General features: G+C 46.0%; 1 protein-coding gene across 12 annotated transcripts in view; it reads left to right on the top strand.

Annotated features, from left to right (window-relative positions):
- AOPEP (aminopeptidase O (putative)) overlaps positions 1–20,955 on the top strand; it is a 324,317-nt gene that overhangs the window by 257,402 nt on the left and 45,960 nt on the right. For 2 of the 12 annotated variants that reach the window (XR_012506725.1, XR_012506722.1), the window contains exon 14: positions 3,554–5,967. The exons of 8 other annotated variants lie outside the window; for them this stretch is intronic. The gene's annotated coding sequence lies outside the window, so the exon portion shown is untranslated. Of the gene's footprint in view, positions 1–3,553; positions 5,968–16,918; positions 17,009–20,955 lie in introns of those variants that run through there. 2 more of the 12 variants (XR_012506726.1, XR_012506724.1) reach the window with 1 other exon arrangement.

The raw sequence follows: 20,955 nt of genomic DNA, 5'->3' as shown, positions 1-20,955 counted from the left end.
TCTGTTGTACATGCGGCCCTGGGTAAGAGGCGGCTGGAAAATACCAAAGAAACAGGAGATGTCATTTCTGGCCATGGGAGATAAAACACAACATATCAAAGGTCATTTACAAAATGGCATGTGCTAAATAAATCCAAACCAGTGTAGCACAAGCTAAGGACGTGAGTATATGATGCGTTTTACCGGAGGCTACCCTGGACTAGGGTTTCCATGCTGGGGCCTTGTTTTGATAAAGCAACCCTTTGCACATGCAGGCTGGAAGTTATGGTGGGAAATTGGGTAATTGAATTAGCTGAATCCATTTTAATGCTTTTACCTGATTTGTAAGCACAGATAGGGGTTTGATTGACATTCATATAAATAGTGTTAGTGTCTTTATTTGAATATGTGATTTTTAAAAATGAACTCATTCATGTTTTGTAAGTAAGGCTGGAACCCATCATAGAAATTCTGTTGACACTTAGGAACCAGGATGATTTGGAAACTCAAGGCTAGAAATATAATACTGTCTATGATTCTGTGGTAATGCATTCCTTATTAAATCCTGTGTTTATTTAACCAACTTATTTACTAACTTCATTGCAATCCACAACATACGAAACCCAGAGGAAAGGGTAGAAAATACAGAGATGAATGGAAAACAGTCCTCAGAGAGTTTACAGCTGAAATGGAAAAAGCTAAAAAGAGAGGAAAACAGAACTGAATCAGACCTATTTCGGAGGTACGTGAGTTATGTACACAGAGCAGTTTGGATCTCATGAGGAAAGGAAGTCATATCTCTCTGGCTATTTGCGTTATCCACTAGCCTTGTCCCGGCTACAAGTAAGATACAGATAACTTGTTGCAGTTCATTCAACTTCTGTTGTTTTGTGAAACTGAGGATGCCATAATTTCTGTTCTCAAAGTTAAGATTCTCTTCATGAGAACATACTGAAACCGTGAAATCAGCGCAGTTGACCCTTGAACAACTTGGAGGTGAATCCACGTATAACTTACCATCAGCCCTCCATGTCTGAGGTTCCTCCCCATCCTTGGATTCAGCCAACTGTGGACCATGTCGTACTTAGTATTTCCTAATGAAAAATGTCCACATGTGAGTGGACCCGCACAGTTGAAACTCAGCATTGTTCGAGGGTCAGCTGTATTTCTCCTTGGCTCGCTGATGGGAAATCAAAGTGCTATAGCGAGTTTAGGCTGCCTGCGAACTTGAGAATGTAAATTTCTCAATCTGTTTCTCTATTTTTTTTCCCCTTTTATTTGCATCTTTCAGTTTTGTGTTTTACCCCCTTCCCTCTAAATGTTTGGTTTCAAGGCAAAATGAGAAACGAAAATGTTTCAGAATGAGGAATGGTGCCTTCCAAGTTCCAGAGCTCTTCAGCCTTCCCCCTCTTGTGATTTTTTGGATGTTGTGTTCTGTCGTTCAAGAAGTATCCTGTATATTTTCAGCACCACAGGTGACCTTTTTTTTTTTAAAGGTATTTTTAAAGATAATTATATACGCCTTTTGTTTTTGATGATGAGAACAAATGGACTTGTCAAATGGGCCACAAAAATGCCATTGAGTGTATATCCAAATCATTTACCATTTTATATATCTTTCTACAAATCCAACAAACACTGGTTTTTCAGAGTGTTAAATTCCAAATCATCCATCTTTGGAGATTCAGATCTTACATATATGAAAGCAGGAAAACAAAACTGAGTTGCAATAATTAATACCAAGGAAACCATGTAAAATGGGGCAAATGGTCTCAGGATCTATGTTTTCACTTCTGCGGTGTTTTCATAGAAAAGGCACCCGTAGTCATTTTATGTGGCCTCATTTGTAGCAGAAAGTAATAGTGCTCATGCTGTTAGTTTTCTGTGACCATTTTCATTTGGGGTCGAAAAATTCATAATATTCACAAAGGGCATGAGGCAGAAGAGGAGTAGTGGAAAGGATCTAGGAGTGAAACAGGCCGTACCTCTGGGCCATGCTCATGTGCAGTTTGGTTCTGATCTTTCCCCCTTAACCGTCACACACACAGGCTTTAGTTTTCAGTGTTGAAGGTACACTTTTAGGTTCATTCCTGACAGTGAAGGTAAAGGGTGCCGAGTGCCCCTGTAGACAGCAGAAGGTAGTGATTCCAATTCTCCCTTAACAACTTAACAACTTTATTCAGTTATATGTCATATATTTTATTTGCCATAAAACTCACCCATATACAGTTTGTTGTTAAGAAACTTACACAGTTGTGCAACCACCACCACAACCCAGTTTTAGAACATTCCCATCCCCCAGGAGTTCCCTTGTATCCGTTTGTGGTCCATCCCCATCCCCACTCCTAGGTCCAGGCAGCTACTAATCTGCTTTCTGTCTTTACACTTTTGCCTTTTCTAGAAATTTCATGTTAATGGAATCATACACACTGGAGTCTTTTGGATCTGGCTTCTTTCATTTATCATAGCATTTTGAGGACCAGCAATGTTCTGTGTATCAGTAGGTTGTTCCTTTTTATTATACAGTGTCCCGTTGCGTGGATGTGCTGCGTTTTGTTTACCTATTTACTTTGGATTGAGACATGTTTGGATTTTTTGCAGTTTTTGGCTGTTAGAATAGTGGTTTATCTATCTTTGTGTCAACATATGTCTCGGTTAGATACCTAGGACTGGCGTGGGTGGCCATATGGTAGGTGTTTGTTTAATTTTTTAATAAACTACTTAAAATTCCACACGCAGTGTTAGTTTCCCAGTTTCTCTGCCTCCTCATCTGCACTTAGTGTTGTCAGACTGCTGTGTTTCAGCCCCTCTCGTGGTCGTTGAACCCTGCTGTTTCTGTGTAGGGCTTTTATTTCTCGTGAGGATCTGTCCGTGACTGGGTGACCCTGGGATGCTTTTGTCCTCCATGTCACCGACCATTAGGCAGTAATGCGTTAACTGGAAAATCTGAATGTCTCACCCAGGGTCCCCGAGTGAGTCACTGAGTCTGGAGTCCTCACGTGTCATTTGGCATCGTAGTGACCTACTTTTGTCCAGCCTCTTCGCTCCCTGTGACTTGAGGCCCTCTTTGTCCTGTAGCCTTGTTAGGTGTGGCTTCCTTTTGATCTTTGTAGAATGATCTGGATCCATTCTTACCGTCCGTCTCTGGAGTTCCATCTGATGAGATCCAGCTGTTTTCTGCAGAGGGGTGCTGGTGTCTTTGGAGAGGCGGCCCTCTCTGCTCCTTAGTTGCAGTGAGCAGGCCTTGGGTGACTCGGGCCTGACACCACGTGCCCTCCTGTCAAAGGGGGTGGACACTCGTCTTCGCAGAGCCATATGGGAGTTCAGTGAGGTGTCTTGTCTGAAACAGCTGGCACTTACTGAGTATTTAGCACGCTTTAGAGCGCCTCTTCAAATAAGATGGGCAGAGGCTGACTACCTGATGGCATGTGGAGAGACACCATTCATTTGGTTTTTTTCTCCTCCACGGTAGTGAGACAGGAAAACATTCTTAAATTTATTTACAGGCTGAAAAACAAAACAAAAAACCAAACCCCAGCCTTGGTTTCTTCCTGTAATTGTTCTCTGTCCGCAGCAAACACAGCAAGCAGCAGCGCTCGCATAAGTGTGTGCGTCTGTCTCTGTCTTCTGACTCGACTCAGGAAGGCCAGCCCGGCTTCCCAGCCAGGCTCTTGGTGCATCTGCACCCGTCTGCAGTGTGCCCCCCACACCGGACGCCACTGGCCCTGTTCCTGCTCCGGCCTGGCAGCTCTCAGAGCACTCCTCAGGCTTCCCATAAGATTTCTGTTCCAGCAAAGCTCCATTTTAGATCAGTCTAATTTTTTATACTCAAGTCATTGCTTTTGTTTCTTTTGCCCAAACTACTTTGATTCGAAGTTCACTTGAAGGCTGGCGGGGCTTATACAAATAGCAGCCAGCGAAAGGCACTTCAGAGGGGGCACGTTGCCTCCTCTGCTGTCCTGTTACAGGACGTGTCTGGTCCAAGGGAGCAGTGCCTCTGCCACCTTCCGTGAGGCAGGGAAAGCGAATTCTAGTACAGGTGGTTGTCTTGAGATGATCGTGTTCTCTGAAATGACTCTTGGTTAAGTTTGTAAACGCTAAGGAGAACGTAGGCCTTGAATCCGTGGGAAGCTCATCTTTGTGCCGTGCTGTCACGTGGGGCATCAGGAAGAACTGAAAAGCTGAGGTAACTTCAGAAGAGAAAATCACCACCAGCAAGGAGCTGTCTGCAGTAACTGGAAAAATTAGAGCTCAAGCCACTGGAGGACTGTGCCAGTGAATACAGTGTCACGGACATAACGTTAGCCCGTCGCGTGTGCCGGGCGCAGGAGAGGACGTGGACACGGACGGGGAGGCCAATGTGTGGAAAGCTTGGCAACTCAGGCTCCACGTGAGCACTTTGTTTGGGACGCTGAACAGGGCTGGAGTTGTCCGATGGGGAGGGACCTTCAGCCTCTCTGTCTCAGCCCCTGTTTTACCTGTGAGAACACGGAGGCCCTGGGGAGCAGGCCCGGGCCTGCTGCCTTGGTGCTCTTTCCAGCCATCTGCCTGGGCAGCCCCTCCAACCGGGGCATGGGGGCCGAGCAGCCTTGGGGTCCGGGTGAGGAGAAGCGTGCACGCGGGTCCTTGTCGTGTTGTGGGGGCACGGACACCTGAGGGTGGCAGGAAGGAAGCTCTGGGAGACCCGGGCCCCGCCGAGGCCGTCCCTTGTGGCCTAGAAACATGTCCAGGGTGAGGGTCTTTGCACGGGTTATGGGGGACCCTCCCGCCCTGGCTTGGTCAGGCGTGGACTGGATCAGATTCTGAGAGCTCCGTCCTTCCAGTGAGCGGGCAAGACTCTGTAGTGAGACAACGGGGTGTCTGCAAGGGTTGGTGTGGAATTTTGCTTTCCATATTAAATTAGTGACCTTTACAAGGCACAGATTATTTGAAGTGTCTGTGATGTTTGTCATGGACCAAGCAACTGCGATGTCAAACGTGAAAATGTTGTTGCTGTTTTTAATCAGACAATAGTGTAACCAGATTTTATTTTTGGAATAAAGATACTCTCATAAATGCCTTTTCTTCAGTCTGTACGCATGTTTTAATATATGTTGCGATTTTTTCCCCTATAATACAGGGCTCCTTTCCTTGTTCAAACATGTTCAAACCTTGATCTATTTCAAATTTACAGTTAAGTGAAGTTTTTCTACAGTCTTTCTGACTTGGTTGTTTCCTTACAGGCCAAATCAAACCACCTCCACCCCCAAAACAGTCCTCATGAAACTAATGCTGGACTTGGATTATGAAAGGTTGAGCTCCCCGGAACTCTGTGCGGTTGGGAGGGCAAAGTGAGTAGGAATATTGTGGTTTAGGAAAGAAGCTGCTTGTGTTTGGTTTTTTTTTTTTTTTTTTGGCAACACAGCTGTCAGACAGTGCTCCAAACGGACAGGTGGAAAGAAAGGCAGGTCCTGAGCTGCTTCAGCCTTGGTGAAGGCGCCGCCCCCTACCTTCTCAGCAGAATGAAAGGTGCTGGAGAGCAAGCACTGGGTGCTGCTCCTGCGTTGCTAATCCTGGCAAACCGTGAGGCTGTGTTAGGCTGGCTTGGTCTACAACAGCATTACCTAATCACAGAGCGCCAGATTATCATAAGACAAATCTACATGATGCTGAACTGTCTCCCAGCAAAAGATTGCCGATGCTCAGTGTGCGCGTGCAGCTTGGGTGCGCGTGCACTTGCACACGCTTCGCTGTCTCGTTGGTCTTTGACCTCTCTGCGGGGGGGGTTCGGGCTGGGGCCCGCCGTGGGACCATGGCCTCCCATCTTGGAGGAAAGCAGCCGCCGCTGTTTCCGGAGCTGGCGCTGTTTGCGTCTGACTCTGACTCATGCTCCCCGAGAACTGCCCTGTGCATAATGCAAAGTCATTGTCATCATGAGCCATCCCAGGGAGAGGCTCAGTGGAAAAAGTGAAGGTAGAGCGAACCTGGCTCCAGAACGGAAGGTGAAAGGTACATTTTTTGTTGTTTAGTTCTGCTTAACTTCACATTGGATCTTTTTGGAAACTGCTCTAATGCTGATGGGGTTCAAAGTAAAAGAAGAGAGGGAAATATGACTTGTTGTTACAGGACTCCTTGCTCTGGTGTTCAAATTCTTAAACAGGAGTTAGAGAAGAGAGTGAAGAAGCCAGAAGTGATGGCAGTAGATTTCGAACATGTATTCGTCATTTTTTGGTTTTTAAATTTTTTTTGTAGCAGACCTCTTTTGCAATCATGCACTGTTACAAAGAAGAAAGGAGGATGTATTGTAAATAAATGTGACCTTCAGTGTTTTTATCACTCGTCTTCAAAATGATCTTCCAATAATGTTGGAGGGTGAAACATCATTTAAATGAGGGTTAAAAATTAAAAAAATGTATTTCTGTAGTTTGGTGGGACTTTTTTCTGTGAAAAACTGTTAGCAGCATATTTGAAAATACTTCCTTTTTTAAAGACAGTTTATTACAGTAAATCTAAATATCAGAAGTAATTCAAATTAAAATAAACAATTGAATATAGTTTTCACAATAGCTCAGTGTTAACAGTAATCCGGTAGAAAGAGTTCATTTGTCAAGATCATTTACTTCCCAGGCAGTTTCCCAACTCTAGTTTTCTTAGCAAGAGAAATGTTAATCTGCTGTGGGTGCGACACTTTTTTTTTTTTTTTTTTTTTATTCTCCATTTCCCAGAACCTGTGTGGTTTCCATTAACTTCTCTTTCCACAGAACTTTGGACATGGCTGCGGCTAATGCCTTGTGGGTCATCTGTGCTGTTAGAATGAAACTGAAATCGTGAAGTGCATTTTCTCCCCCTTGTAGTCTTTCATGATACGGAATTCACGGTCAGACAAGGGGTTGAAATCCCATCTTCACTCCTTAGCTTTTTTGTCTGGAATAAACTAGCCTGTGTAAGCCTCAGTTTCCTCATCTGTAAAATAGTTACTGTAAAGCATTTAGCAAAGAGCTGCCACTTCATCATTGCTCACTGACAGTAGTTATTAATGTTACTGGTGATCAGTACGGTTATCAGGGTTTAAAGTCATCTGTCATCTGCAGTGTATTATGAGAACAGAAGGAGCCCTTAGAACCAGCAGGATAACCAAGAATTGTAGCCGCAGAAAGAACGGCCTTAGGGCCAGTAGAGTTTGGAACAGCAGCTGGCATCTGTGGGCCAGCTGAATGTCCCCAGAGTTAAGACCAGGGAGGCAGCCCCATCACTTCTCTGTCGCGTCCCAGCCATGCCTCGAGGTACACCTGTCTCCCAAGCCAACCCAGGAATGGGCTGTGTGGGGCCGCTTTGCCTCAGGGAAAAGCTGCCTCTTATCTGTTGGAAGTTTCCACTAGGGTCCTCCAAAGAGAAGTTTAGTTGCAGTCATCAGAGCTGTTTTATTGATTTTGGGTTCAGGTCTTAAAGTGATCTCAATTTGCAAAAGGTCTAGTCATCCAGAAATACAATGCTTGCTGGTGTCCTGAGTGCTGTGCAATTCCAGGAAGCTTTTGAAAACAAGCATTGAGATATCCACACACACCCCTCTCGTCACTATAGAGGTCTGAGTTGACAACAACTGTGATTCATGTGTAGAATTGGCTGAGAATAGTCAGTAAGTTTCCTTAGGTGCTGACTAATAGAAACCCACCTAGACACGAAGAAATGGGCCCGGCGTTTATCTCAGCTATGAATAATGTTACACATGCTATGAATGATTTTAAAAGGGCTTCTCAGAATGTTCTTATGTAAATCAAGGATCAATATTTTTTAGAAAGAAGTTTTTATAGGTGAGCCATAACATTTGATAATGAGACATCATTTTCAAGTAGTTAAAAGGGTCATTGGACAGAACCCTGTGGACTGACTCTGGCTTCCTAATTGCTAAGCATTGAAACGCCACATGCCCTCTAAATTACGAGCGTGCTTGAATTTTTTATGGGAAAGATATTTTTTTTATGTAGGATAATTTTCGTGTCTGATGTTACATTAGCCAGCCAGCTCTATCAGATTATGCAGGTTGGCACTTTTACTCACCTGATCCCTACTTCTCCCCTGCAAAGTTTATTTTAAATAGAGATTTAGGAATGAGAGAGACGGGGTGGGGATGAGGGGAATGGGTGGTGAGAAAACACTGCTGGTCATTTTCATCAGCCCTTGGCATTCTTAGCATAGTCTCAGCTCTGTTGACAGAGAGCGGTGGTTCAGCTGCAGGCCCTCGGGAGTCGGGGAGTTGGGGTTGGGCGCTGTGGGCCCCAGGAGCCCGCTGGAGCAGTCTCCCCATTTCCTCCCTGGCAGGGCTCTACCTTTCCCTGAGCAGTGGGAGCCCCTGGAAGGATTTCATAGGCCAAGGGGGCGCCCTCAGCAGAGAGCCACGGTGGTGTGTGGCTGTGTGTGTGTGTGTGTGTGTGTGTGTGTGTGACCTGCGAGATGGTGTGTTTCTGTACTCCGGGCCTAAGGCTGGGGCCCCCACACCAGCTGCGCGTGTGGGGCAGTTTGTGGGCCAGTTTGTCCTCCAGTGTGTCTCTGAGTGGACGGGGAATGTTGGAGGGAGAACCATTTTATTGCTTTCTTCTCAAAATAGAGGAAATGCCCCAGGGTGGTGGGAGAGACGGGGACAAATATAGTATTTCCCTTTTCCTGCCTGAATACCCTTTTCCCACTGGGTTTCATTTTCATAAGATCCTATCAACTTCAACTAAAAATAACTCCATGCCATTTCTATCAGATTGGTCCTCTTATCATTTACGTACTGTTTTTTTTTTTTTTTCCTGTTCAGAAACTTTTGTGCAAGGGCATAGGAGGTGGTACTAAAATGCTTGTCTTTTGGACACGGCACGTGCGCCACAGTTTCCGGCTGGGACCCCCTGTGAGTAGGTGGCGGAGGCAGTCTTGGTGTCCTGGCTGAGGGTGGTCAGGAACCTCCCGAGACTCAGACGAGCTTATCCCTGCACTTCCTTCTTCCATGACCCTTCTTTTAGGAGGGGCCATCCCATGTGCTTGTCCCCCTGCCCCTCCCCGCCTCCCATCAATGAGTACGGTCCGTGCACAGTGCTCAGACGTGGCCCCAGAGCCCAGTCATTGTCCACAGCAGTGGTGCCAGATGCCGTCAGCCCCTGTCCTGCTGCGAGGAGGCCCGTGATGAGTCCGCAGAGCCGAGCCAGCGCTTTGGCTGTAAGGCCGAGTCGAGCAGTGAGTCTCTTTAGTAGGTGCTTGGCCGAAGTTGGGAGATGGGACATTGTTGTTGTCTTAGGGTATCATACACAGAGTGCCCGTTTTACCAGATTAAGGTTTTTGATTATATAAAATTATTAGGTTGATAACTGATTTTAACTGATAAAACCTAACTTTGAGGTTTGGGAAATGAGTGGCTTGTATTAAATTTTAGTACATGAACCAAACACAAGAATTCCCATAGTCCCTCCTTTCCTAGTCGTCTAGAGTGTCCATTGCCGTGCGTAGCCTAGTGCCTGGTCTGGGTTTGCCCACTGCGAAGGTCTACATTCCCAGGGTGGCCTCTGTTCCCAGGCCCCGGCACTGCCCCTGCCGGCAGCGTGCAGTAACAAGTAAGCCACTCGTGGTTACCGGCTAATAGGGCCATGACCTGATTTGAACTCCGTAATGAGGAAAGAGCAGATTTATTTGCTCCTCCTGCACGCTTTCCTCCCCTTATGCTCCTTTATTATCTTTAAGAGGAAATTGAATAGCAAAATTCTGCGTTCTCATAATGTTAATAGCCTGATGTCATCTTTTCCACTCTGGAGTTAAAGTAAGAGAGACAACGAAAAATGTTTTACAGTTTGGATCTGCCCAAGGCTTCAGCTGTAGGCTCTCTGTGTGTGCTTGAGTGAGGTGTAATGTACGTACCATAAAATTCAGTGTGTAATTCACTAGTTTTTGTGAATTATATGTGAATCATGTTACAGTCTTTTGTTTGTTTGTTTTCCAAGTTGTGCAGTCATCACCAAAATCCAGTTTTAGAACATTCCCATCGTCCCAGAACGACCCCTGTGGCATTTAGCAGTCGCTGCGTGTTTCCGCCCTCTCCCCAGCCCTTGGTAGCCAGTGGGCTACTTTCTGTTTCTGTTGTGTAGATTTGCTTTCTCTGAATTTCGTAACAGCATGTGGTTCTATGCATTTGCCTTCTTTCACTTAGCTTAATGTTTCTGAGATTTATCCACTTTGCAGCCGGCATTAGTAGCTTGTTCCTTTTTACTCCTGAATAATATGCTGTTGTGTGATGTACCACATTTTGTCTGTCTGTTCACCAGCTGCCGGACATTTGGGTTGTCTCCAGCTTGGAGCTGTCTTGAATGACGCTGCTGTAGAGACTCACACAAGATTTGGTGTGGACGTGTGTGGGGCTTTTTTGTTTGTTTTGTTGTTTGGGGGGTTTTTTGGAGTTTTTTTTATTTGGTGGACATATGCTTTTAGTTCTCTTGGGTAGATACCTAGAAGTCATATAGTAAATTTATGTTTAGCTTTTTAAGAACCTGCCAGATTATTTTCCAGAATGGCTACACCGTATTACATTCCCATCACTGGTGTTTGAGGCTTCCAGTTTCTCCACATCTTTACCGCAGGCCATATTTAAGGAATAACCTTAACCTTTGACTTGTTTTTTTTAATATTCTTATGCGCAGAAGAAAGCTAGGAACAAAAATTTTTAAGCATCATTAACACGTTAGTTAAATAAATTATAGTCCTTGGTACTCTGTTTTCTCCAATCTCTGGATTCTGCCACCAGGCATGCTTGCAATAGTTTGACAACTTTCCATTTAATTACATTTTTTTCCCTTGTAGACTTGATATAAAGTATGGAGGGGGTGTGTGTGTGTGTGTGTGTGTGTGTGTAGGTAGGTAGGTATGTGTACAAGTGTATGTGTGTATATATGACGTTAATTGTTTAAACGTTAGTTTACTTTGAGAAGGGATTTTATTTTTTTTTGGCTTTTCTTTTTTTAGTTTCTCTTGTTGAAACCAAAGGTTATAAGTTTATATTTCTGATCACATACATTGTTTTAATATAGACTAGACATGTGTATCTATAAAACCATGTTTTATGGTGCTTTAAATAATTAAATGGTGAAGTTTCTGGCTTACAGAATTAGGTAGCTTTGAGGAATTCTTTATTAAAAATGCAACTAGGGGTGTCTGTATGAATCTGGGCTATTTCCAAAGGCCTCGTAAAAGTTATACAGGAAGAATTTTTATATCACTTGACATGGCAGGGATTACTGTGCACTCTCAAGACCAAGTGGTGAAAGTTTTGCTCATTATTTTGTTTATTCTAGGGTTTGCAGGTATGTTTTACTTTGGCAGTGAACTTATCAAATAAACTTATTTTTCTAAATAAGTCATTCTGATAAAGCATTCTGCTAAAATATCCCAGTCATCCTGGGTGAGGTTCACAACCACTCCTTGGATATGAGCAGAAGCGTGAGCCCCAGAACATGCTTTGCAGGCCCGTGTATCTTTTGAATTTGTGCTTGTTCAAGGCAGGTTTTAGCAGTGGCCAGGTAAGGATTATAGTCTTCAGGGAGGGGAGCATGTGACCTAACAAGGGGACAGGATGAGAGGCACCCAGGCGCCAAGTGAAGGAATCTGTGGGAGGGAGGTAGTGGCAGAGCTGATTTCCTCCTGGTGTGACAGCTGAGGAAACGGCCTCAGCTGAATACAGTTTGCTGAATCAGTCTGGCCTCCATAAGCACCGTGGGGGCAGTTTGGTGTAAAGGAGTGGTTCTCACAGGGCAGAGTCCCCGCCATGGCGGTGATGCGGGTGTCACGGTGGCTGGGGTGCTCCTGGCCTGCAGTGGGCTCAGTCCAGGAGCATTGTGCCTGCAGCGCACAGCGCTCTCCAGCATGGTGGGGGATTATGTCAGCCCCTGCACAGCCTTCAGTGCCTGCTAGCGAGTTGCACGCGTGAAAAACCTGTTCTAGTATTTCAGCTGGAAACCTCTTTCATATGCATGGTTTTAATATTTACCGAATTTTCTAGGAATGCAAGTGCCAGGTGAATCTAGGAAGATTGTATTTTGTTGAGTTTTCCTAAGGGTTGTTTGCCATCTTGGAAAATCTCGTCATCAGGGGAATGCTTTTGTGTCTAGCTACACCTCACGCCTGCTTCGCTTTGTGTTAATAGCTGTGTGCTTATGGGGAGTCCCCAGGCCTCTCATTGCTTCGTTATGTGTTACAGGGTACTGAGGCTTGGAAGTACTGAAATCCGTAGTAATGCATTCTCACCCGCTTTCCTTCCAATTCTCCTTTATGTTCAAGATGAGGCATTGTATTAAGGTCCCCCCGTTATATGTACTATGCGTGTTAAGGTATCTAAGAGTTTCATTTCAAGGTAGTTTTAAAAGTAAGGAGGCCTTGCTGCTGATGTCACGAGAGCCATCGGTTCAAGTTACGACAGGCTTTGGCCGTGTTACTGACATCCTAAATTTGTGTGTGTGTGGAGGGAAGTGGCAGAGGTGACGGGAGGCATTAGCCGCTCTCAGAGGATGCAGGTGGAGCCACGCATCCAGGTAACTGTGGGGGCGGGTGCTGCGTGTCATGGAGCCGCGTTGTTTCCTGTAAAGTGACTCTCTCGTGGGCTGTGCAGCTTCCCCAGGTCGCAGCCTCTGCCCTCTGCCTTCACCCACGCGGAATCCTCCCAGTCACAGGCACCCTCGCGGCCGGGAAGCAGTGGTGCTACGAGGCCAGCCACGTACTTCTGAGAAGAGGTGTGGTTGAGAGGCGTAGAGCAGAGATGAGGGTGAAGGATGCAGCTGTTGGGCCTCCTGAGGACATTACTGACTTCCGTAGGGGTGCTGCACGTTCGCAGACGTTTAATCATCTCGCCAGTCTCCGTTTTCCTGGCCTTTGTCCTTCCGTCGGTGTGTGTTCCTGACAAGGAGCCGTGCCCCTGTTATGCACCAGAGCTGGCGCTCCCCAAGCCCGTGTCTTCTCAGCAGGGCAGGGTTCCTGGGAGCCGGTCGGCGTGAGTGCTCTTCTCCCCGTGTGCTGTGTTCCTTCTGGGCTCCCAGCGCCCTCCTGCCTTCTGCCTGCCCAGATGCTGGTCCCGCCTTCACCCCAGGGCTTGAGCGGCCAGCAGGTTAGCCGGGACACAGTGATGAGGAAGAAAGTTAGTTCAGCCATATCATGGAAGCTCCTGAGAAAGCTTTATTCAAGGGCAGGAGGTTGGAATTAGTTTTAATTTGGTTTCATTTGTAATAACCAGGCCACTGTTAATATTAAAACTTGAGTTTCCACCAAGCCTTAGCACATGCCTTTGAGAGTCCCTTGGTGAAATCTGAGTGACAGCACAGGGTGGCCCGGGCTGCAGGACGGCCAGCAGGGCTGGCTGGGCAGGCTCCCTGGGCGCTCCAGGTCACATTGCTCAAAGTGTTGAAATCTGGATTGAATGCCAGGCTGACTGTTGCAGCCATGGTATGTTCTCCCAGTTTCTGCACAGAGTAACTAAGTTTTGTTTTCTGATGTGGCACCTTTCTTGTATTTTTATTTTAATTCAGCATAGTTAGGCCCTGCCTTCTAGTTTCAAACAAACCTTGAGCCAAGAAAATTAACATTTTCTTCTCATTATAAATGTACTACTGTCTATTAAAGAAGATTTAGAAAATATAAGAAGGTATAAAGAAAAAAAGTGAAAATTACCAGTAATCCAGTCATCCAGAGAGCTACTGACTCTTTTTTGGAAGGGGAGGAAGGAAATTAGGTTGATTTATTTATTTTTATTTTAACGGAGGTGCTGGACCTCGCACATGCTAAGCACGCGCTCCCCCTCAGAGAGGTACTTTTAATGTTTTTTGTCCTTTAAGTCTTTTGGTGAAAATAATTACGGATAAAGAATGAGAGCGTGTGTTTTTGTCAGTTCTACTTTGTAACTTCAAAGGTGGTTCATTCAGATTGCTTAAAAAAAATGAATTCAGTGATCCTGAAATTCTGCCTTTTTTGGACAGATCTGTACTTTCATAAAAAGTACCTTGATGGACAGTGAGTGCTGGAATTCAGCTTTTAACTGTAGCTGCAGTCCTGACTTTCCCTGAGACTTGTATACCTTGGCTAAATCCATTTGGAAACAATCCCCCATGTACTGGCGTTCACGTCTGTAAATACAGAATGTGCCTGCGTCTCTGTCTCGTGAGTGGATGGTCGGATTGGGCCACGGGGGCTCATGGCTGACACGCCTTTTCCCTTGACTCTCCATGTGTGACAGTTGAGGTAAACGCGGCAGCAGCCGAGCTGTGTTTGCTCCTCCTCTCTCAGTATGAATCAAACTGACATCCATCTCCAGATCTGAGGGCGTGCTGCCAGTTCATCTCGGCACTTGCGTGTAGTCACAAGATGGAAATTATGGACGATGAGCCTCTGATCAGCAGTTAACTATGGGGCTGTTTCTGTTCTTTTTAAGAGTTTTGCTGAACCTGATACTCAACTTATTTCTAAAAACTATGCAGTTATACAACCATCTCTGGCTTTCTGGCTTTTATTAAAATGCAAATAGTTTTAACTTCAAAGTAGCATAATCGAATCCTGAAAGGGGTTGTTGCTCTGATGCTTTGGTATTTTTGTTTTATCGTCCGGCCTGGCTGACTTTTCCGACCGTCTTGCTCTCTACATCAGCGAAAAGCCCTCCTGGCGAGGATGGATCCCAGGCTAGTGGAAGGTCTGGCGTTTGCAGCGTCCAGCTCATTTCTGGGGTGTGCAGGCACCCCGTCCCTGGCCTGTAGCATTACTGCACGGAGGTGCGTGTCAAATGCAAATTTGTGTGGGTGAAGAGCATTAATTATTTTGGTGATTAATAGATTCTGTGCATTCACCTGAATTCACTTAACTGAAATGGAGTCATTGCATCTCTCTGCATTTGTTCTTCATGCATCTGCTCTTTTTAGTTTAAAAGGAATGTCATGAAACTTACGTGGGCTGCCTTTTCTCACAACAGCCAGTAGCAGAACACATTGGGCCTGCGCCACGTGTTTGTTCTCAGAGCACCAGAATGTCAATGTCACGTAGGCTGTCATTTTCAGTCCCTCAGAGCAACTTTTATAGAAACTGATACCTGATTGAAGCCTGGCCATCCATCAGAGGCCGGGGGCACGGTCCTGTGCCGATGCCCTGATAGTGGCCAGCAGGTGGAGCGTGAGGTCAGAACCACATGCCCCTGAAGGTGAAGAGGGGCTGGTGGGTTTCACTCCCACGGCGAACCAGTTGTTGCTAAAGCTCACCTGTGCGTCCTCTTCCAGCCCACATCCTGAGGGCGGGAGAATGAAAATATGAACTTCCTCAGCGCTTGCTGGATCCTGTCATTTTAGGTTCACTCTTCGAAATGTATCTCAGCTGAGACAAGTGAATGCCGTCTGCTCCCCCGTCTCTCAGCTTGCCCCAGGTGTCTGGAGAATTCTCCCATTTGTGGACTGTGCACCACAGCTCAGGGGCTTTTGATGTTCCACAGACCCCACCCCTTCTTTTGATTACATGTGTTTCTGCTAAAGACGTGTTTTTGCAGTGCTTACAAAGGGCATAAGTAAGTTGCTCAGTCCTCTATGGCTTTTTGTACTTCGTGGTTTCTCTCATCCTGTTGTATTAACCACAACACGGAGAGGTGCCTGATCAGAAGGCACACGTCCCAGGATATCCAGCTCACGCGTGGTGGCCCAGAAACCCTCCGGTATGACTCCGGGCAGGCCGAACAGGCGAGAAATCCCACTGGCCCTGACTAGCTGGGGCCAAGTGCTGGAGGTGTGCTTTCCTCTTCAGTTCACCCCTCCTGGAGCTGTAGGTACCCCTTCTGGCCCTCTTGGGGTGCTGGGGCCGGGCAGGTGTTCTGCAGGTGCAGGGGAGCCATTGTGGGTCCAGCGCAGCCCATCAGAGGGCCTGTCCCTTCAGGACCAGAGCAGGCTTCACCTCTAGGGAAACAGGGCAGGCCCTGCAGCAGTGTTTTTGAAACGGGCCTCTGAGATATTCTCACTTAAGTAAGTTCTGTTGTTCAAAGGTGTTTCTATTGACACGGAAGCCACAGGGTCCAATCAGGAGATGTTTCCCTCTGTCTTGTGGGGGTCGGGCTGGGGGAGATGGCGACCTTCACCTTCACCTTGCGTGTGCAGTGGGACTAGTCAGAACTGACCTCCCAGCGTTTCTCTGCTCTGTGGGGCGCCCTGAGGCCCAAGGCTTCATTTTGGCACAAGTCAGTAGTACCAGAGGTCGTTATTTATAGTGAGTAAATGACAGGCGTTAGGTAGGAATAACTGCGTCTTCCCTGAAGCAGATCAGTGAACGCACAGCTGAAGTCAGGGCAGGGCGATTTGTAGCTGTGACCACTTTTGTTCCTTTATTCTATGGTAAAATAGCCTTATCGCTGATGTAATAGGATGTTCTGCGCTGTAAGATTCCCAGCGGCCTTGACCGAGTAGGGGTATGCGTGTGTGAGTAGGGGTATGCGTGTGCTCGTGTGTGTGATGGGGGAAAGGGTTTTCTAATCCTGGGCCAAGTGCTGGAACACTGGAGTTCATTTTAAATGGCTATTTTTAGGACACCCATGTAACTTCCAAGGAGATTTCAATTGGAAACAGTGTAGCTAGAGGCACACCTGACATGGTTGACTTCAGACAACACAGGCAGCTAAGAATAGCCCCATGCCCGGTGCTGTTAATCTCTGAGGCAGTTCTTTACTCCTGGGTCATGGAGGCTAGAGGTTGGCACAGCTGACGTGCCAGCCTAGTGTGGCCTCATTTCACCTCTCTTTCTGAGACCTTTGTTCTTCCCTCTGGGGCTAGTCTCTCCTCCCCTGTCAGTTCAGGTGCCTCAGTCCCTCCGGGTGCCCAGCCCGTGTCTCCATCTCATCTCTCACAGCACCCTGCGCGCTGGCTCCTTCCCCCTGCAGAGCCCCCTCATCAGTCTTGCTCTCCTCCCACCCCATCCCACCTCCTTTCTTCCGTAGGTGCCATGATAAACCAGGAGAACCGATGGGCTTACATCTGTGCGGTCCTCTGCCCGTCAGCGATTCTTCATGTTAAGAGATTTACTGAAGGTACAGTTGCATAACTCAGAGTGTCCCCTTTCTTGAAAATGAAGTATTAGATTAATTATATGACACTATAATAATAAATTTAACCTACTTAATATGCCTTTCCCCAAAAAGATCACATGGGAAATTTTTGACATTTAGAGATACAAGCTTTACATTGAGTCTTTGGCAAGATTCAGCAAGTCACAGTACTGTTTTTTGGTATTTATTTTGTGACATTTCAGAAATGGGAATATTGTATAGCCAGAAGTTAAATGCCCCAAATCCCATGTGTGAGCAGTTAAATTTGGTATGCTGTAAATAAGAGTTTGTAATATCAGAGCGCGTTATGTGCCCAACCAAATAGGGACTTGAAGGTTGTGTCAGCTGTGTTAGTGCAGTGAAGCCATCAAAAGTGAGAGAATTACTTCCTCAGTGGCACGTTGAGGACACGTCCCCACTTTGTCCTCTGTTAGAAGTTTGGTCTAGAGTCTTGACATTCATGGTACTTTGTTATTGGGGTACAGATTTGAAAGCTGTATTTTCAGCTTTATTTGAAACATAATCAGTATTCTTATTCCATGCTCAGAGCCAAGAGGTAGGTAGCGATTATTTTAACTTTATTCTCCCTGCACTTTTGGATGAGAGCTTAGGTGTCTTCATAAAGGGGATCCGTGATGAGAAAAAGTAGACCCAGACGCCCGCTAAAATACTTACCCCCCGTTTTCTCCTTCCTTGCCACGGGAGTCTATTTGATAGAACAGCGTCAGGTACCGAAGGACAGAAGTGCTACGTGCACATTGTGTTCTCTGACACAGAACATGGAGACGAGAGGCTCTGAGGCCGTGTTCCTTGTAGTTTGGGGATCATAAATGGGGCAGAAATGACATAAGGGGCGAGGTTGAAACAGTTTGAAGGTTAAAACGAGCCAGTCTTCACAGTCTCCTTGGGTATTAATTTTCCCCAGAGCCACACACTGTGGCCTGTGAGGCCCCCTTGGCTCATCAGTGTTCATGTGGGCTAAAGGCGCTTGGATGGAGATGTAAAAATCCTCATGTTCTTAACGGGAAAGGGTTGGAATAGTCATGCTTTCAGTTCTAATCAGCTGACAGTCTTTGATTAGGCATGAGCCACACGGAGATAAAGCAGATCCTGTTTCAGTGACGTAAGGTGGGCCTCTGAAAAGAGAAGCTTGACAGGCAGGCCTTGCTCTGGACTCTCTCTATGGGCTGGGTTGGGTTGATTGATACAATTCCTGCTTTTGTGACAAACCTGAGATTCAAGTGGGAAGACGTCCCATACACACAGCATTTCGTTGAATAATTTGGAAAGAAAACATTTTTAACGATAATCACACACCAATTTTCTCCTGAAACTGGACATTGATTGTTGGCATAGTTGAAAAATCTGTCCCTGTTATGTGTCCCATGGGAGCAGTCAGTTACCAGAGCTAACAGTCCGCCTCACGTTGAGGAGACAGGTGAAACACCTTGAATACCTGAGCAGTAGTAAGTCTCAGGAATTTCCTTTGTACTGGTGATCTGCTGGCTTTTTTTTTTTTTAAACAAATCCCTTTGACACCAGATTCAGATAATATTTTTAAAAGAAGTTGCTTGTTGCATAGTTTGTCTGTCAGTAGAAGCAGGCATCCATCCACCCTTCATTCATTCTCCCTGTTGCCTTAATTCATAAAGATGGAATTTATGTGGTATAAATTATCTGGTAGGTCCAACTTGCTTTTAATCTTTGCCTATGGAAGAAAATCCTAAATTTTAAATAAATTCTGAAGAGTAGCAACCCTTAAAATGACAAGGATCATAGTGGGGGGTGAGGGAAGGTCTTTCATTCCTTAGAAATGTTTGATACTTTTTAAAAAAGCTTTCCTGGGGGGAGGGTCGAGCTCCTGCTTAGCATGCTCAAGGTCCTGGGCTCAATCCCAGTACCTCCATTTAAAAAAAAAAAAGCTTTCCTTATTTCCTAATTATCTTAAATAAACATTGGCCGTAAAATATGTATTTACTTGCTCTTAAAAAACAAAAGTGTAGCATTGTATTCCTTTCAGCAGATGTCAGAATGGTGGGGAGTTTTGTTTTTCTTTTTTAACGTGGGGAGAACACTAGTTCCGAGCGTCACCGGGTGTGGTGTAACTGAGAGGAGGAGGGGAGCTGTCGCCCTGAGCTCCCGTCTGCCCTGGAGATGCCGGGCTGAGTCGGCCGGGGGCTGCGGGCGGCCGAGCCCTGTGGTCCCCCTCTCCTGGCTGGGCCGCACGCGTGCCCGAGCACGCGGTACCCTGAGTGGCATCTCTTGCCTGTTCAGCTCCTAGAGGATCAGACGCTCACTGCGACTTGACAAGAGACACATTCTGAATGTGTCACTTGCAGAAAGTGGTTAACACCTATTTTCATTCAAAGCAGATATGCGTCTGTTCAGTTTGAACATCACAGATGTGTGTCTTCCGCCTAAGCGTGGGCATGAAAACTGTGGAGAGCCCAGAGAGGCTTCTGGAGTTTTTTACCTAAAAGACCTCAGAACATAGTTGGTATTTGGTTAGAAGTAACTGTTTTCTGAAGTTTCAGGAGTGACATTTTTTGGGTTCACCTTTTAGCCTTATTGTGACTTTTTTTAAAAATGAAGGATTTTAGAAACCTCTAACCATTTTATCTTAAGAATTCTTTCGGGAATCATCCTTGGTTTATTTTAACCAGAAAGCTGATTAGAGTTCACGGATAGAAAATGATAGGCTGTACAAATAACCACGAAAAATGTTTTTGTCCTTGGCACCTAAAGTCATTGTCAAAGTATTGCCTCATTTTGTCATGAAGGGCGTGCAGGGTTTTTATTGTTTGAGACAATGATATAGAAAGCACAGTGTTCAGGCACCAGAGCTTGATAAATTCAGGTGCTTTCCAAGAAGTTTAATTTTTAATTTGCATTTCCCCCCCGGGATAGTCACATTGCCCCTCCACCCGTGATTTTGTGGAGTAAATAAAGCATAATCCTTGTTCTGGGTACAGTTTCTTCTGGGAGATGGCTGGAGGACGAGGGGAGGATGCTGTAGGAGGAGTTAACTGTCCAGTTTGCTGAGCTGAGAAGGGAAGCCCGTGAGCGCTGTTCCTCCCTCCTAGCTGCTCTGTGGGCCCTCGGCAGCCTGGGAGAAGGGAAGTGCTTGGTCCTGAGACAATGGCTACGTCATAAGGGATTTATCTAAATAGTGCGGCCTATTACCTGGCAGGGCAAGCTAAGAAATTCCTATGGGTGTATCTGGCTTCACTTTCTCATGTGCAGTGATCTTGACCAGCTTTCTGACTGAGCCCGCGTTTACAGAATGTGACCCTGAGTGTGACGACAGTGTGGGGAGTGTCGGCACCTCAGACGTGTACGAGACGCATGGAGCTCTTTGCATGAAAGTTGCTCCGTGTGGGAGATGCTTTTCGATGTGAGAAGGCTTCTATCCATCTGTCCATCCATGCTCCATGCAAAGCAAGTTCTCTGCCATTTAGGCCTGTATCTCCCAAATCTAAAGCCCTACATACTGTCCTGATACAGGAGGAGGGGCACAGGTTTCCTGAAGAAGAAAGTACATTCAAGCAGGGCCAAAACCCCACTGATTTCTCTCCGGTTATACCCAAGGCGGTGGTATAACTAAACCAAACTCCCTGGCAAACTAGATACCATCCACTCTGAATGACAGGCTCGACGGGGATGAGCTCTGCCCAGAGTGTAGTTGGGGAGACATATTGTTTCCAGCAGTTTCAGTTTGGCACACGTCAGGCTGTGAATTCTTCTGTGCTTTTGGTTTCTAGGCAACTTGTACAAATTTTAAATCTGAATGTAAAGACATATACGCCCCCCCCAAACAAAACTGAATAAAGTTATAGAAAGCTTAATGACATAATCTCTTCTGCCACAACCCTCAGCGGACAAACCCGGGCCGCTGTCTGTTTAGAGATTCTGGTAGTTAAACCGAGGAA

The sequence above is a fragment of the Camelus bactrianus genome, chromosome 4 (genome assembly GCF_048773025.1).
Source record: "Camelus bactrianus isolate YW-2024 breed Bactrian camel chromosome 4, ASM4877302v1, whole genome shotgun sequence".
NCBI lineage: Eukaryota > Metazoa > Chordata > Mammalia > Artiodactyla > Camelidae > Camelus > Camelus bactrianus.
The sequence above is the reverse complement of the archived record's forward strand: the minus strand, read 5'-3'. Positions and strand labels throughout refer to the sequence as shown.